The sequence below is a fragment of the Hemicordylus capensis genome, chromosome 1, assembly GCF_027244095.1.
Source record: "Hemicordylus capensis ecotype Gifberg chromosome 1, rHemCap1.1.pri, whole genome shotgun sequence".
NCBI classification, from domain to species: Eukaryota; Metazoa; Chordata; class Lepidosauria; order Squamata; family Cordylidae; genus Hemicordylus; species Hemicordylus capensis.
The window spans coordinates 292,827,789-292,845,786 of NC_069657.1; the positions used below are offsets into that span (position 1 = coordinate 292,827,789).

Genomic DNA, 17,998 nt, shown 5'->3' on the forward strand with positions numbered 1-17,998 from the left:
TTCAAATGGATGCAAGCAGCTCCGTTTGTGCGTTGGCAATGTAGATCTGGAAAAGGAATGGACCTGTCCATTTCTCAAGGCAATGAGAGGCAAAGAAAATTTTGAGCGCAGAAGGAAGGAACAAACAAAAGGAGATGGGAACAAACAAAAAGAGACGGGATAATTGCATCCAGAGTGGTATAAATAGTGAGAGAGAAACACACGTGCAGGTCAGGAGGAACTGGCACTGCAGCGCCCAGACTGAGGACAGCAAGCCAGCCAACAGAAAGAAAGGCTAGGTTTTTCCTACCTGGAGGTGGCGGGGGAAAGACACGGGGGGCAGTCAGGGAGAGACACACACAGTGAGGAAAGGTGGCGGGGGGGGTGTCGAGGATAGTCACACACACACCTTCAGCTGAGTGGTGGTGAACAACGTTGCTGCCGGCAGCAACAGAGGGGGAAAGGGAGAAGTGGGCAGGGGAGTTTGGGAGAGTCACACAAATTTAGCCGGTGGCAGGGAATGTAGTGGAGAGAGTCACATAATTTTGCAGCCGGCAGCCAAGGTGCAGAAAAGGTGGTGGAGTGGAGGGAGTTGGGGAGAGTCACAACTTCACAGCTGGTGGCAAGGAAGCCAGCAGTGATGATGCAGAAAAGGCGGCAGTGAGTGGGAGTCACAACTGCACAGCCGACAATAGAAACTGCTTGGCTGCTTGAAATATCTGTGCAGGGGCGGTTAAATATAATGTGCAGGCTTGCAGCCATGCACCTTAGAGAGAACAGTGGCCCTGACCTCCTTACCCACGTGTGGCAAGTTTCAAGGCTGTAGGACCAACTGGTGATTTTTGGTGATCTACCCCCCACCCTGATTTACCCATTAATCTCTATGAGGAAATATGGCACCATTTTGCAAATTCCCGAATTCTGAGGTATTTCTGAAATTAATTCTGACTTTACTGATTTGATTTTTGAAAAATATCAGATTCGTATTTTACAGTATTTTACTGATTTGGGGCAAATTAGGATAAAACTCAAATTTTTGAATCTGAATTTGTACAGGCCTATTCAATAGTACCTCTCAGAAGTTATTCTAAAGGATTACTTAATTTCAACAGAACTTATATTACATAATTCAGTCATTAATAATAATAATAATAATAATAATAATTATTATTATTATTATTATTATTATTATTATTTAAATGCTATTTACAAACAGTCTACCTGATGATGATGATGATGATGATGATTTATTCGATTTCTATACCGCCATTTCAAAAATGGCTCAGGGAGGTTTACACAGAGAAATAATAGATAAATAAGATGGATGGGTGGATAGATGGATATTATTGACTGGATTTGGTACTTTAATTATCGGGCCCTTTTCAAGGGTCTAGGGTAACTAAAGAAGAATTAAAGATATCGTCGCAGAATTCGTGCTGAGTAGTTGCAGTATTCGCCTGAGTAGTGCGGCCTTCTGTAGTTGATGTGTTGTAATTTTATTGATGCCCAGGATGTCAAGATGATGTTCAAGTTCTTTTGGTACTGCACCAAGGGCACCAACAACTATTGGCACCACTATTGTTTTCTTTTCCCAGAACCACTCAATTTCAATCTGAAGGTCCTTGTATTTCATTATTTTTCCCCGTTGTTTTTTGCCAACTCGTCTATCCCTTGGGATTACAATATCAATTATCAGAACCTGATTCGTCTCGATGACTGTCAGATCAGGCGTATTGTGTGCTTAATGCCTATCAGTTTGTATTTGAAAATCCCACAGGATTTTGTCTCTTCATTTTCTGTGACCTTGGAACTTTTGCAAGAATTACAAATTGCTAGCCAGCAAGAAATAACAACTATTATTATCATCATCATCATCATCATCATCATCATCATCATCATCATGGTATGGTAATGGATGATTTTCAGCATTTAGAATTGTGCCAAATGCGAGGCTTATAGGTAGTAGACACATTTTTAAACTGTTGTAATCCGTTCCAGTTAGTGATCTCATGGTGTATTCTGAGCAAATGTAAGTTTTTAAACAGTCTTCAAAGATGATTCAAAATCAACATTTTAACCTGGATTCCCAATTGTAATACAATTGGCACCATGGAAAAAAATTTTGGGTGGTGGTGCTGGTGTTCTGCCACTTGAGTACAGTGGTCCCTCGACCTACGAACTACTCGACATCCGATGTTTTCGAGTTACGAGCGACAAAAAAGACCGGAAGTAGTTGCCGGTTTAGATTCACCTTACTCGACCTACGAATTTTTAGATGTGGTTTCCTCGACTTACGAATGTTTCCAGACTTCCGTGGTGCGCTCTTCGACTTACGAAAATTTCGACCTCCGAACGTGCGTTCGGAATGGATTAATTACGTAAGTCGAGGGACCACTGTACTGCTAGTCAGGTCTAATATCCTATTCCCAAAGATTTTTAGTTGTGAGCCAAATTGTCCTTGCATCAAATATCACAAAAGTGACTGATGGCATTTTGCAAGCCTCTCATCTTCAGCTTCAACTTTATTAATGCCTCATTGCAGGAGGGGGCTGTTCTGCCAGCTCTTAAAGAGTTGGTGATGTGGCCCCTCCTTAAAAGATCCTCCCTAGACCCAGAAGTATTGAATAACTATCACCTGGTTGCTAATACAGGTGAAACTTGGAAAATTAGAATATCGTGCAAAAGTCCATTGATTTCAGTAATGCAAATTAAAAGGTGAAACTGATATATGAGACAGACGCATTACATGCAAAGCGAGATAAGTCAAGCCTTAATTTGTTATAATTGTGATGATCATGGCGTACAGCTCATGAAAACCCCAAATCCACAATCTCAGAAAATTAGAATATTACATGGAACCAAGAAGACAAGGATTGAAGAACAGAACAATATCGGACCTCTGAAAAGTATAAGCATGCATATGTATTCAGTACTTGGTTTGGGCCCCTTTTGCAGCAATTACTGCCTCAATGCGGCGTGGCATGGATGCTATCAGCCTGTGGCACTGATGAGGTATTATGGAAGACCAGGATGCTTCATTAGCGGACTTCAGCAATTCTGCATTGTTTGGTCTCATGTCTCTCATCCTTCTCTTGGCAATGCCCCATAGATTCTCTATGGGGTCAGGTCAGGCGAGTTTGCTGGCCAATCAAGCACAGTACACTGTATACTTTTCAGAGGTCCGATATTGTTCTATTCTTCAATCCTTGTCTTCTTGGTTCCATGTAATATTCTAATTTTCTGAGATTGTGGATTTGGGGTTTTCATGAGCTGTACGCCATGATCATCACAATTGTAACAAATTAAGGCTTGACTTATCTCGCTTTGCATGTAATGCGTCTGTCTCATATATCAGTTTCACCTTTTAATTTGCATTACTGAAATTAATGGACTTTTGCACGATATTCTAATTTTCCGAGTTTCACCTGTATACCCTTCCTTGGCAAGGTACTGCAAAAAGTGGTGGCGATTTAGCTTCAGGCATACTTGGAGGAAGCTGGTTATTTGGATCCATTCTAGTCCAGCTTCAGGCCTGGTCACGGCACTGAAACAGCCTTAGTTGCCCTGGCTGATGACCTTTACTGGGAGAAGGATAGGGACAGTGCTACCCTGCTGGTTCTGCTCAATCTCTCTGCAGCTTTTGATACCGTTGACCATGGTATCCTTTTGGAAAGGCTTCCGGAGTTTGGGGTTGGAGGCACTGCTTTGCAGTGGATTCACTCCTATCTCCAGGGTTGAGATCAAAGAGTTGCCATGGAGGAACTTTGTTCGGCTCCCTGGGAGTTGACCTGTGGGGTTCCTCAGGGGCCGATCTTATCCCCTATGCTTTTTAACATCTATATGAAGCTACTGAGAGAGGTCATCAGGAGGTTTGGAGTAAGGTGCCACCAATATGCTGATGATGCCCAGCTCTATCTCTCTATTCCATCTCAATCAGGAGAGGCGGTTGAGGTGCTTGACCGTTGCCTGGAGGCAGTAATGAGCTGGATGTGGACCAATAAATTGAAATTCAATCCAGATAAGTTGGAGATGCTGTGTGTCAGGGGATCTTGAGTCTATGAAATGAGGAGATATCTTGCTCTTGAGGGGGTGGTAGTACCCCAGAAGGAACAGGTGTGTAGCTTGGGGGTACTCCTGGATTCATCGCTGTCACTCGTTGCCCAGGTGGCCAGGAGTGCCTCTTCAACTTAGCTTGTCCACCAGCTATGGCCCTTTCTGGACAGAGATAGTCTGGCCACAGTGATCCATGCTCTGGTAACCTCCAGACTGGACAATTGTAATGCACTTTATATGGGGCTGCCCCTAAAGACAGTTCAGAGGTTGCAACTAGTACAGAATGCAACAGCCAAATTTCTGACGGGCTCTTCTGGCTGGATGCACATCACACCAGTCATAAAGGAACTGCACCGGTTGCAAATTTGCCACTGAGCCAAAGTTTTAACACTGACTTATACAGCCCTGAACAATTTCAGCCCCAAATACCTGAAGGAACGCCATTTCCCATATAGACCTACCCATCAGTTAAGATCTGCAGGAGACGCCTCTTGGTAGTGCCACCATTGTCAGCAGTTAAAGGGGTAGGGGCACAAGAGAGGGCTTTCTCTGTGGTGGCCCCTAGGTTGTGGAATGCCCTTCCCTCTGATGTGCACTCCAACACTGTGTACATTCAGGAGAATGGTGAAGACGCACCTCTTTACCCTGGCCTTAGATTAGAAATGTAGTGGTTCTTCCCCTCTCAGGCACTGTATTTTTATGGTATTTTTGACTTTATGATTTTAATAAAGTCAAAAATACCATAATTTTGACTTTATGATTTTAATTAATTATGTTTTATATTGGTTTTATTATAACTCACTCTGAGACCTTTGGGTATAGGGCGGGCTAGAAATGTAAATAAATCTATAAGGATAATAAATCTGACTTTCCTTACAGGGCTGTTGTAACATTTACTGTGTTAAGTCCTTTGAACACTTAATAGCAGGGATCACTTATAAAAATGCTTAGCAGGGATTTGCCTTCATTTTGTAATGAATGGAAAATGTGTCTCAGTTGGGGGTTTTTGGTTCCCTTTTTATTCATCAAAGTTTTCAATGGAAATAAACGGCTTATATGCCATTTGTTTCTTTCAAGAACGTATTTGTATTTGTTTTTGTTAAGGGAGGGCATACTTGTAACACCACAGCAATTATGGACTCTATCTTTCTCTTTTTTAAATTAAAGTGTAAAAGAAATAGCCGATCTTCTTCTCGTGGCCACCTCCTGAGAGTAGAAGTTTTTCTCTATACTGTGCCTCAGATACGGTATCATTGCAGGGCATTCTGAGGTAAAAATGGCAGCCACACTTTATCACCCATAATGTCCCAAATGATATTACACCCAGGTCACTGTGCAACAACAACAACAACAACAACAACAAAACCTGGCAGCCAGTAAAAGGAGTCCTGCAATTTTTAAATCTTCTAATGTATTTAAAGAATAATGAAACAAGAAAATCTTGTACATCTCTACTGCTAAGTATTACTGCTGACTCCTATTGCCCCTCACATACAAGAAAAGCTTCCAAACCACCACTGAGAAAAAAATATCAGTTCAGAATAGAAGAGATTTCTAGCTAAGTTTGGCTGTGACTACCTCTCCCTCAACCAGTGGCACTTCTTCCATTCTAGAGACAGGGAATTAAGAAAGCATATATAATGATGAAATATTAACAGAGATCTTTCCATGATGCCCCAGTAATTTGGTTTTGGAAAGAATGCATTTTGTGGTTCTGTAGCTTCTGTTCAACAAGGCTAAACTGGGCTGGCAACATTGAATACATTTAATTGCAGAAAGCTCAACTGAACACAGGCAACAATGGGATTTTGTTAATCCTTCTTCAATGCTTGAATTTTTTTTTTAACAGAAACCCTAACATTTGAAAATGTAGATTATTTTATTCAAAGCCTCTCTGCATATAGAATGCACAGAGTCTTTATTTAAAGAATCAAGCTGTGAGATTTGCCTCATATGCCTGAAGGCTTCCACTGCAGCACCAACCTCTCACTGTACTGGAAGCCTCACAGTATATGAAGTAAGACCTGGCACAGCCTGAGGACATCCGTAGGCAACACTCACCCTGCCTTGCAACCCCAGAGACCTAAAGCATGACAAGGGGTAAGTGTTAATACCAACTCTCAAGCACACTGGAGACCTTGGAGCATGTGCAGAGAATAGTCCTCGGCCTGCCTACACAGATTGTATATACTGCAGAAAATAGTTTTCATAAATGAAGAATTCAGGCACAATTCCTGGCGCTACCAAAACCATTCTGAGTGGAACTGCTAAATTCTGCTCATACCCCATACAGAGTGCCTTTCTTTTATCACTAAGTTCCATAGCAAGCTTCTAGACAGTTTAGGTCAAATGAAATGAATTGCAAACAGGTTTGAATCTGTGAGAGAGAATGCTATCCTTTTAAAAAGTTTAATACAGAATCATTAGCTGAGGTATTCAGTACAGAAGGATGAATCACTTAAGGTAGGTGAAAACTGGTATAGCTCAATGGATAAGAGACCTGATTATAGATCAAGTTCCTAGTTCAAGCCACACTTCTGCCACCAGCTTTCTGGGTGATTTTAGGCAAGACACTTCCTTGTAGCTTCAAGTTCCCCTTTCTACAATGGGGATATTAATACTGACTTACCTTACAGGATCACTGTAAAAAATTGCAACAAAATCATGTGTATTAAGTGCTTTTTAACATACCACATAAATGCAAAGTTGGTTTTGCATTTGTAGCGTGGACGTCTGTATACATTCTAGCATACTTTAACAATGATAGTTAAGCAACTGTAAATATTGTACACATTTTACAATGGTTGTTATTCACTGCAGATTTTATTGTAGTATATGTGGTATGGTGGGGGAAAAGGCTCTAGTACAGAATAAAGTGCAGTGCCAGTGTGTGTATTTTTGACGATAAAAAGGCTGAGTGCTTGCCAGCAGCAGCTTGCTGTCAGTAAAAATGAATCTGAAACAGATGCCAACTGCGTCAACAGCTTGAGCCCTATAAATTTTTTATTAGTCAAAGACACAAATCATGACAAAAGTACATAGGTGCAAGCACATCAAAGAATGTCATTATTATATTCAAATTCCAAGTATAAAGCTATCAAATGACAGTTTTCCAGCCCAACTATTACATCTCCTAAAAAAGCAAAATGAGCACATTTACTACTCAAAAAAGTTACAAAAATTATTCAGAAAAGGTTATTTGTTGTATGAACTACAGTTCATTTGAAAAATGTGCACAGGGTGAGATTGTGCTCCACCAGTAGACTAGTCGCCAAGGCTCTTTGGACACTTACTGGTTGTTGGGGTTCTTGCAGAAAATGCTGGGCCAGAGGACTTTGATACAACCAGGGCTGGAGCCACCATTGGGCAAATGGGATCAAAGAACCCAGGCTGTGCCCAATAAGGGGCCACGAGTGCAACCCCAGACACCCCCCTCGTGTCTGATGTCAGATGTTGGGGTGTTATTTTGGTCCCAAACTGAGCCGCATGGCCCTGTTTGGAGCCGAAATTGGCCCATGCTGCACTAGCATCACGGCCGGAGCACTCTCCCTGCCTTAAAGGCAGGGGGAGCCGCTCCTAGTCCCACTGCCAATGCAGTGGGGCTGATAGATCTCCCTCCCAAATGGGTTTGCACAGCCCCATTTAGGAGAGAGATCAGCCCGCGCTTTAAGGCCGCGCTGCCACGGCCCAATCTCCTTTCCGAATAGGGCCATGCAGCCCCATTTGGAAGGGAGACCATGCCCCCATGTCTGACATCAGACGCGGGGGCATGGCTAGCTGGGCGCATCTGATGTAAGATGTGGGGGGCAGGGCCAAGGAGGCATGGCGGCTGCCACCCACGGGTCAATGCCAGCCTGGCTCCGCTCCTGGATCCAACAAGGCACTTCTTATGGTTTTAAGCAATAATACATACTGCTGCCATAGCATCTCCACCAACCCCTGGCAATTTAGCATCATCTTGGCTTCCATTTCAGACAAGGAAGGAGCCACACAGGCCAGGGTATTTTGCTTTGAGTCTGAGGATGACAAGAACTATGCCCAATATTCTTGCATTTTTAGTGAGAAGAAATGGCCAGAATACCAAGTGAGGATCCTGGGACAATGGAGAGGTTTCAAAGGACAAATGACCACACTCTAGTGCAATCAGAACAGCAGCTAATTATGGGTTGAATTGGCATATCTAAATCCCTATTATAACTGTGCTGCAATTTGATAGTGTACCCAACTATCTCCCTAACTCTCAATAAAAGTTTATAAGTTGTCAATATCCAAGGATTTCAGGCCCTAGAGATCTTCTAGAGATTGGTTATATTTTACTTTGAACTCCTAGAATTGGTCCAAGCAACTAAAAATGGGGCAATGTAATTCCAGATGTGGGACTGCTGGTAGGCACTCTGCTCAGACTGCCTTGGGAACTCCCAGTTGAGTGCCTGCTTTTCCACTCATCCATACTCTTCAAACCAGTTGTTGTTGCATACACACACAATACATTACCATAGCCTGGTCTAATACCAGCCCAGAATTCAGAATCTTTGAGCTTCTGGATTAAGATGCCTGCCTGGCAGCCCAGATGCCTTGTCTTCCTGCAGTGAAGGCCAATTGCAGTTTATTGTCTGAATGTCAAGATGAGACCCATCCCTTCCTTTCAGACTAAAGAAGGTATAAAGTTGCTCCTTTCTTATTTGATTTATTTATCATATTTATATACCACCTATATATGTGTATCTCTAGGCAATGTGCATAATTTAACAATATAAAACAAAAGAAAAAAAATTAAAACCATTTCACAGAATAAGAAAGGTAAAACAATTTAATAGAAGTTGTTCTAGTAAGAACTAATCTGCTTACTTTCCGTTCACTATCCCTACAACTGGACTAAATTTGGTTCAATTCAGTTAGGCAGTCCACAAGTTAGACGTCTTATGCCTCAAACGTTCATGCATCCGCCATCTTGAATTGGGGTGGATGACATCATCACAAACTATGCCACTGGGGCATCCCTATGTGCCCCTACAACTGTACCGGATTTGGTTCATATTTGTCCAGACATTGCAAAGTTGATAGTGGGGAACAGACACAGAGACACATGGACAGCTAAAAACAACAGAATGGTTTAAAATTAATTTCAGTTAAAAGCCTGAAAAAACAGGTGTGTCTTTCTAAAAACAAATCAGAGATGGAGATGCTCTAATGTTGACAGGGAGAATATTCCAAAGCTCCGGGACAGCCACAGAGAAAATCCAGTCCCGAGTTGCCAAACGAGCTGGTGGCATCCAAAACCAGATCTCCCCAGATTATCTTAATAGGCAGCAGGGTCATGACCAAGAAGGCACTCTCTTAAGTACCCTTATACGTAATAACCAGGACTTTGTATTTTGCTTGGAAACATATTGGCAGCCAGTGCAATTCTTTTGAAATCGGTGTTATATGGACCCTTTGGGTTGTCCCAGAGACCAATCTGGCTGCTGAATTCTGTACCAAATGTAGCTCTGGACTACGTACAAAGACAGACCCACATAGAGTGCATTACAGCAGTTAAGCCTAGAAGCTACCAGCATATGCACCACTGTTTTAAGGTCATTTAGCTCCAGAAATGGGCGTAGCTGACATATCAGCCAAAGCCAATAAAAAGTGCTCCTGGCCACTGCCTCAACCTGAGGAACCAGGCAGAGTGAGAAACCAGAGAGAGTTCCTGGATCCAGGAGCACTCCCAAACTATCTTTCAGGGGGAAGGACAAAAGAAATGGGCAGTTTTAAACAAAATTTTAACCTTTCCCCCAACCACATAGAATTCTATGGGTGTTTGGGGGAAAGGTTAAAAATTTGTTTAAAATCACCCACTTGCCCAATTCTCTTGTGAATTGGGTGGTAGGTAGCACCCATGATGCCCTACCACACAACCCACTTTGGTGTCCCTAATAGCTAAGCATAGGGGACAATGGGGTGTTTCAGGTTTCCCCATTGTTCCCTATGGCTGAAACAAGCTGCATTCACGGAGTGCACATGACAAGTTTTGCATTGCAACTTGCTATGCATTTTGCATCTCTATCCTGCAAAACACTGCAGATTAGAACCATGCAGTAAAAGGGAATCTATGCCTCCCAACACAGACCACCACACATTTTTTTCAAAAATGGTCCAAAAATGGCCAAAAAAGAATCACTGACTCAGAACCCACTGCCAGCCACAGTACCTGTGCTGCAGTAACACCATTGGCACAAGTTGCTCTCTCTCACAAAATTATGATTCTTTATTTCCTAGCATTGCAACCATTTTCATAGCAGCATCCGTAGCAGCAAGCGTAGCCAGAAGCTCAACTAGAGCAACTTCAGCCACATTTTGACAAAGTACACCTTGTAATGTAGATTGCAGAGCAGACCAGGGCTGTGAGTGGAGCACAAGTTAAACTGAAGGCCAGACATTAGTATTATTAATTTAATGTATCTACTGCTTGACTCCAAAGGCTCTAGGCGGTTCACAAAAATAAACACAACAGAAACAGAATAAAACCAACTATTAAACAAGAACTTTTTAAAAATAAAAAAACCATTCAGTGATTATAGCAAATATTTTAAACAGCAATTAAAAATTGAAAAACATTCAAAGACATGGTGCTGATCTCACTGTAATCACCAAGAAAATCTCTCTCTCTCTCTCTCTCTCTCTCTCTCACACACACACACAACACACACACACCTGAGTTGAGCTGAGCTGCCACTGTCCATTTCCAAAATGTAGGTGCTGTTGCTCCGAACTATTTTTGGCACTATCCCCATGCTCTGAAGCACTCTGTTGCAGCAGAAACATATCCCTGAAGGTCATGTTTCCACTGTTGCAGCAACAGACACTGTTGCTGTCTTTCAAAACAGAGCAACTAGCACAGGGGCGAGTGCTACATCCGTGTTGTTGTTAGAAGCAGGCATGGAGTTTTAGTCAGGATGGCATCCATTATTTCCTGTCTGGCTGTGCCCTTCTCATATTATTAGCTGCTGCTTATCAGGACCAACAAACTTGCAATGTGATGCTTTCAATGTAGCTCTTCATGTATTACTAGAATTTCACAGGAAATAGAGGAGATGAGGCCAGGCTTTTTTCTTTTCTTTTCTCAGAGACAGCCAAATAGTCTCTGTGACATGGTGGCTTAATATTTTATGACAATTTGCTCCTTCTTCCAGATTTACAGCAGGGAAAGTGAGATGGAAATGAAAAATTAGAGAGCTAATACTGATTACAACATTTGAAACATAGATAGTTGAGCTGGGAAAGGGCAAAAGTATTACTGAAGCACAAAAGTGTTCATTGATGACAATGCTCAAATGTTCAGAACGTCACTTTTGACATTTACTGTTCACTGCTGCCTGTTATTTTTCATCATTTTCTACATGAGCATTTCTTCTAAAATACAAAAATGTCTGCTGTTAAGAAGAGAGAAAAACAACTCAGCTTAGCTCCTGTCCCCTTTAAAACAACTAAAATCTGCAAAGTCTTCAGAAGATCTGCTGTAGGACATTCTTGACAGTGGTCAAGGGAGCATTATTATATGCATGTGTGTTGATTCCATGGTTGCTGAATCCAACCCCCCTTTATATTACAGTGGGGTGCTTTTACCTTGTGTATGAGCTCTTCCTTATCAAGAGTCGGCAGGGCCAGAGACTACTGTTGCAGCATATCTGATCTTGTTACAAGCAAGCAATTGAATATCCTGTCTGTTTACTCAAGTACTTGCCAGAATTTGGCATCCAAATTGGCTCCTATAGTTCTTAGAAGCAGCGAGGTCAGTGCTCATCCAAAAGTCAAACCTATCAGTGATGCAAAATCCAAAGGCAATCTCTGAACGGAGCTCCTCTGCCAAGTCACAAAACAAATGCATTTCAGCTGCTCTATATTGCTCTTCTTAGACCAGAAATGTTAAATTCAAATACATTTGGTTGGATTTATCTAAGTAAGAGGTTCCCAGAAAGAAAGTGTATCTTATGTGAGTTCATTTATCCAAGCAGAGTTATGCTAAACAGAGAATAATTAAGAGAAGAAATATATTAGTTGTATTAACTTATCTACTTCAGTTTTCTGTCATGGTAAGAGTTGCGACATATGGATAAAAATCCCTTACAATTGCAGCCCTCAGAGAGGAGCAAGGACAGTATCTGTAGTTATTCGGAATGCTTAAAACACACCAAAGATGGTATGGGGAAAAGAAAAGAAAGATAATTTTCCAGGATTCTGAAAGATATGGTTGCAAGTCCTGTCCACTTTTACACATTGAGTAGAATGGTAAATGTCCACGTACAGATATCATTATAAATAAGGAACACTTTAATGATAAGACATTTGTGCTCAACCAACTAAATCCTATGGCTTGCTTAGACAGCAGGGGCTTTTAGACACAGCAGGTAAAGCTCCGGGGTAAATGTTGAGCAAAGCCACTTTGAATTATATTCACGGCATGAGGGAAGCAGCCCCTCCTCTCTGCTCTTGGTTTTTCTTTTGGTGCAGGTTTACATTGCATGCCTACGTGTTTTTCTTCTAGCCAATGGGGGGAGGGAGGGAGAGAGAGAGAGAGAGAGAGAGAGAGCTGCTTGGGTAGGGACACAATGTTGCCTTCAAAACCTTGTGTCCTAGACTATAATTTTGTATAAATTAACAGATTTCTTCCCTTTCCCCCAATACACGTGTGATGTTTTAACCAGTGAAAACTTTAAGCAAGCAGACTAATATTGTTCAAAAAAAGTCAACTTGAGCAAACACAGAGGTTTTACTTCTGTAGCTAGAACTTAAAGAGTTTGCTTCCTGCAGCTAGGCAAGCCTGCTCGATTTGCATTTCTAAAGAGCTATATCTGCATCCCTAAAGAGTGTTTCCCTCTTCATGTTAATGATTCTACTTCAGTGCCTCTCCCTATTTGCGCTGGCATTTTCAGAAAAACTCGCTTAAAACCAACATTTTTAAAACCCAGAAATACATTAAGATAAGCTAGAATTCAGAAGACAAAGCCCGATTCATGTGTGGAGTGCTTCCAAGGATCTCGAATGGACTTCGGGTAATTTTGGCCAGTGTGTGAACGCACACACTCTCTTCCAAAGGAGATTCATGGTAACAGCCCTGTGTGGAAAGACTCCTGGTAAATCTATGGTGTAGGGAATTACAACTGCCACACTGCTACAATGATCCATCTGCAGATCTGCATATTTGAGTACACCAGTACAGGCTCTTAGGACTGAAAAGGAAAGCGTCTCCTACCAAGAGCTGAAATTAGGTTGCTTCTCTCCTCAAAATTCACCTTTATGAATTCTGAAGGTTTAGATGCTTTCTGAATGCTTTACTAGTTATCAAGTATTCATTGGATATTTTATACCTGTCTAAAGCATTTGAATGTTGAGGCAAGATTTTAACTCTCAAAAGAAAGCCACCATTTCACAATTTCTGAATCTATTTGTGATTATTCCTTTTAACTGTACTACATACCCAGAAAAATATTAGATACAACTATATATTTGCATGATTTTTAGAAGATGTCAAAAGTGAAAGATGCAATGCAGCTGTCTTAGATTTATTTCAGTCTGATAACATCAGTGCCATAAAGCTATATAGTTCAAGATCTGGACACAAAGAAAGAGGAAGTGTTTAGAGGGGAACAGAGAGCAACATACTGGCCTAGAGAATCTTGTGCTTCTCAAAACACATCCTTCCAAACACTTCCCTGGCTTTTGAAAAGAAAGCAGGAGTGGAGGAGAGCAGCAGAAGGAAGAAGAAGAAATGTGGCTGCATTTTGCCTTCCTTTGTCTTGATAGTTGGGGATATGATTCATATCCAGAAGAGAAGGGCTTCTACTTCATGGTGGCTGGTCTGATTTGCTCCATATCTTCCTGGCATTCTTCCATGCATTTTTAGCTTTCAGCATTTATACTAGCATTTCACAAATCTTTAGACTTCAGCGAACCAGACAGCTGCTTGTCTAGAACGATACTATTTCAATTCCCCCTCCCCCCATTTAATCACTCACTGACCTTGCTAGCCTACTTACCCTATTTAAATAAGAATGAAAAACAGAAGGGTAGCTGGATGTGAAAACACAATCTTTTTTCAATCTCTCTTAATAATGGCAACTGACTTTTATTAATCACCTTGTATCCTGAGGGATCCCAACACATGCAGCAAGGCTATATACAAGCATTCTTAAGAAGAGATAGAGAAACTAGATATACTTAAAACTTGACTAATTCACCATTTAAACACCATGTACAAATTCAGCCTGACAACTGCCAGAAGAATTTCAGTTCATTCAGCTCTTTCCTTTTAATTTATTAGCTAATCAATTAGATGTAAATAAATTTGAAGCGTATTACAAAAAATTCAGTGCAAGTGTCTCTGTAAAATTCTGAAGGTAGCAAAAAAACTGAAGCAGATTAACAGACAAAAAAGACACTTCATTCCATGGCAACACACCAGATCGAAGATAATTGTTAAAACAAACAAGCAAAAAACTTCAAAAAGACCCAGTGCTTTTTGTGCTCCTCTCATTTTTTGATTATAATTGGCTTCCACCAACAAATCAACAAAGTCTCTTGTCAGTTAATCTACTATTACAATGACTAAATCTCAAAGCCCTATACTAGTACAAATACTGTTTGGGGCAGAAGCAATTCTACAATAATTAGTTTAAGGGAAGAAAGGAGTGGCAAATAAAATTATTAGGGAGTGAGGATTTTGTTATACATTGAGGCTATTCACATGTGCAGAGGAAACTGGGCTAAGGGAGCCCAGCGTGGTTTCCCGCGTGTGTGTGAGCCTCTGGTTGCTGCGTGGCTCCCGGCGGCTAGCCCACCTAGTTGTCCCCTGTTAGGTGAGGTTAGGGGAGCAAGTGCTCTGCTTACCCCGTTTTTCAGATTGTGAGTCACCATGGTGTGGCACTGCACTGTGGCAACTCATGAAGAGACCCCTGACTGGAAGGCTACAACAAGCCTCCTGATGTTGGGGGGCTCCCCAGAATCACCGGCCACTCACGTGGGGCATTCTGGTGCTTCTGGGGGCTGGACAGCCCCTGATCTCCACCACCCCCACTGGCTCTGTGATGGAGCCGGCAATCATGTGGGCGGCCAAACCAGCTGCCCAGGGAGGGTTGAATGCTCATGTGCAGGGAGAGCAGGTCAAGCCTGCTCTCCCCACCAAACCCCATCTGGCTCTTGTGGAGAGTCTCATTAAATATGTGCAGAGTTTGTTAGTGTTTTTAGTTTATTTATTTAGTTTATTTTTAGTTTAGTTTATTTATAAAGCTTGCTTGACATTTTCAAACTTATTCACAACAGGACCCAGGTTCCAGTCTGCTTTCCAGGCTAGTTTTCTTCTCCTGTCCAAGACCATGTGGCAGAAAAGACTGAGGTGATGAGAGAGGTAAGTACTAAGCCAGCTGAAATCTGCAGAGAAGGCGACCTTCTGCACTCATGGCCCCACCCAGCCCAGTGCCTGGCCAGGAAGGAACCGAAGGGGTTGACCTGGCTTTGGGGAAATGGGAGATGTTTTCTATCTACCTGGCTGCATTGGCTTCTGCTGCTTGTAGAGGAGTAAATGTATGAGGCTTCTTTATAATAGAGGCCTTTAAAATTATTCATTCAAGCTTTAGGACCATAATTTACTATGACCGTATTGCTGACACTTTGTGTTGTAAGGTTCCAGTCTGGTGGATGGAGTAGCAGGAAATATTATGGGGTAAGCACTTGGAGTCATCCATGGTTTGGGGTAAACACCCTTACAGATTATATAATGAATGCAGAAAGATAATAGCTCTATAACAGCTGAAAACATATGTATGGTCAACTCATGGATAAGAGAGCAAAAGGCAGGCCTGCTACCTTACTAGCCACACATTCAGTTTTGTAGAAATGTATGCATGCACATGCATATACTCTTCTTCGCAATCAGAAATGGTACAAAAGGAAATGGCTCCTATTGCATCTACAACAGACCTTTTGCTGAACATGTGGATGTCAGGCTTGGGGACAGCAGCAGACATGATCCCATTTCTCAATATCAGTGCTGAGCCTATGCACACTTTTGAAGGTTCAACTCATTTGAGTAATAACTGGAATCTGCCCAACTCCCTGAAGTAAACATTGGTTTCCCTTGAGAAAAACTCAAGGAGTGTTTCCCTCCCATTTGGTTTGTTTTTTGCTGCTATTACGGTGCCTTGTTGGCAGGGATCACTATGGAAAGGGAAAATAGGAACATAAGAAACTGCCTTATACCAAGTCAGACCACTGGTCCATCTATCTCAGTATTGTTTACTACACTGATTTGCAGCAGCTCTCCAAGGTTTCAGACAGAAGTCTCTCCCAATCAGGGCCAGATTAAGCTTTTTGCCACCCGTAGGCAGCCAAGGATTTGCCGCCCCAAAGCCGCAGCGAGGGTAGGGGTGGCGAGGGGGAAGTCCCCCCTTTTTTCTTCTAAAAGCCTCAGCAGCAGTGGGATGGGGGGCAGAGAAGGCCGCTCAGCAGCAGCTGTGGAGATTGGGGGAAGAGGGGAAGTACCTCCTTTTACATTAAAATCCCCCTGCTTGCACGGCAGAATGGGGCAGCAGCAGCTGCGGCAGGAAGGGTTGTGGTGGTGGTGAGAAAGTTCCCCCATTTACCTTAAAGCAGCATCTTCTGCCACTGCACAGAGGAGTGGAGAGGGAGAGCTCCTTCCAGCTCCCTCCCTCCCAAATGAGTGTGTGCCCCCATTGCAGGTGTGCTCACCGGACAGGCTGCCACCACAGGGCGGGGGGAGGCCTTCTCCACTCACTGCTCACCCCCCACCCCCTGGCAGTGAAGATGGCAAATATCGGTGCTGGGCAGTGGCACAGCAGCGGGTTGGTGGTGAGTGGGGCAGTGGGGCTCTGGGAGGTCTCCCATCATTCAGAGGCCCCCCTAGGTCCTCAGGTTCCATGGCTAAATCTGCCTCTGCTTCTGCACGCAAGCAGATGCTCTAGCAAAGTACTTTTCCTACAACTGAAACACATCCTTGATTTAGGGATCAAGTTATCTGTAATACAAGTAATCAAGTAATACAGTAATCTGCATTAAAGGAATTTGTAAATGAAACTTCATTTAAAAAAAAGATCTGATAATTTCAATAACAAATGATGTAGCAGGCGATAGAGGGTTGCTTTTTTAGTCACAGCCTATTTGAGAGACAGAGTAGTCTCGAGTAGTCTTGAGAGACAGAGTAGCAACATGTGTTGTGTGTGACGGGCACAGGCACGATTGCTACTTCCAGTATTTCTAGGCAACAATGGGGGCAGGGGCAGCAGGGAGGAATGCTGCTGCCCCAAAAACATTTCACAAAAATGGTACAATCCCCCGCCCTTAAAGAACATACTCCCTTGCCGGACCGCTGGACCGGGCCACGTTCGAACTGGTTCAGAGGCCTGTATAATGGCCTCCTGACCGGTTTGTGCACATCCCTACTCAAAGGTGGCAGGGGTACAGCTTTAAGAGCAGAGGAGGGTGCAGTTACGCCTTCTATCGCTTTCCTCCATTTTTTGAAAAGTCAATTGGGACGGCAGCATACCTCCCTGCCACCACATTGCCACCATTTCCCAGATATGACTGGAAGTATCTGACGTGCCTGTGTGCGCCAGCATGTGAGCAGGCGTGGATTTTAAATCCTAGCATCGGTTGCCCATGCAAGGGTAACACTGGCACCTGCCTACTTCTGACTAATCAAGGATTTCCTCCTGACACAAGGCTCCCAGCACACGGGTGCATATGCAGCAAACCCTGCATGGGCTGTTTCCCACTTGCCACTACCAATATTAATAATATTAATACCACCTATTGCTGCACCCAGAAGAACAAACAGCCCATAGATGCTCCCAGTAGTTATGGGGCATGATACCGTCTGCCCAAGTTGCTTTATTGTTTTTGTCTCAGGGAACCTCTGGTTGGCCAAAAAACCAAAGCAGATTTACAAGTTACTTAGCAAATAAATAAATTA

At 42.7% G+C, this 17,998-nt stretch overlaps 1 protein-coding gene and 1 long non-coding RNA gene across 3 annotated transcripts in view; one reads left to right on the top strand and one right to left on the bottom strand.

Moving 5' to 3' along the window:
* The window catches only part of CSMD1 (CUB and Sushi multiple domains 1), a 1,678,033-nt gene that overhangs the window by 1,053,134 nt on the left and 606,901 nt on the right, over positions 1–17,998 (bottom strand). The gene's annotated exons all lie outside the window — the stretch shown is intronic.
* The window catches only part of LOC128340719 (uncharacterized), a 54,473-nt gene that overhangs the window by 15,257 nt on the left and 21,218 nt on the right, over positions 1–17,998 (top strand). The window contains exon 2 of the long non-coding RNA XR_008313918.1: positions 15,334–15,418. This is a non-coding gene — a long non-coding RNA (uncharacterized LOC128340719). The remainder of the gene's footprint in view (positions 1–15,333; positions 15,419–17,998) is intronic.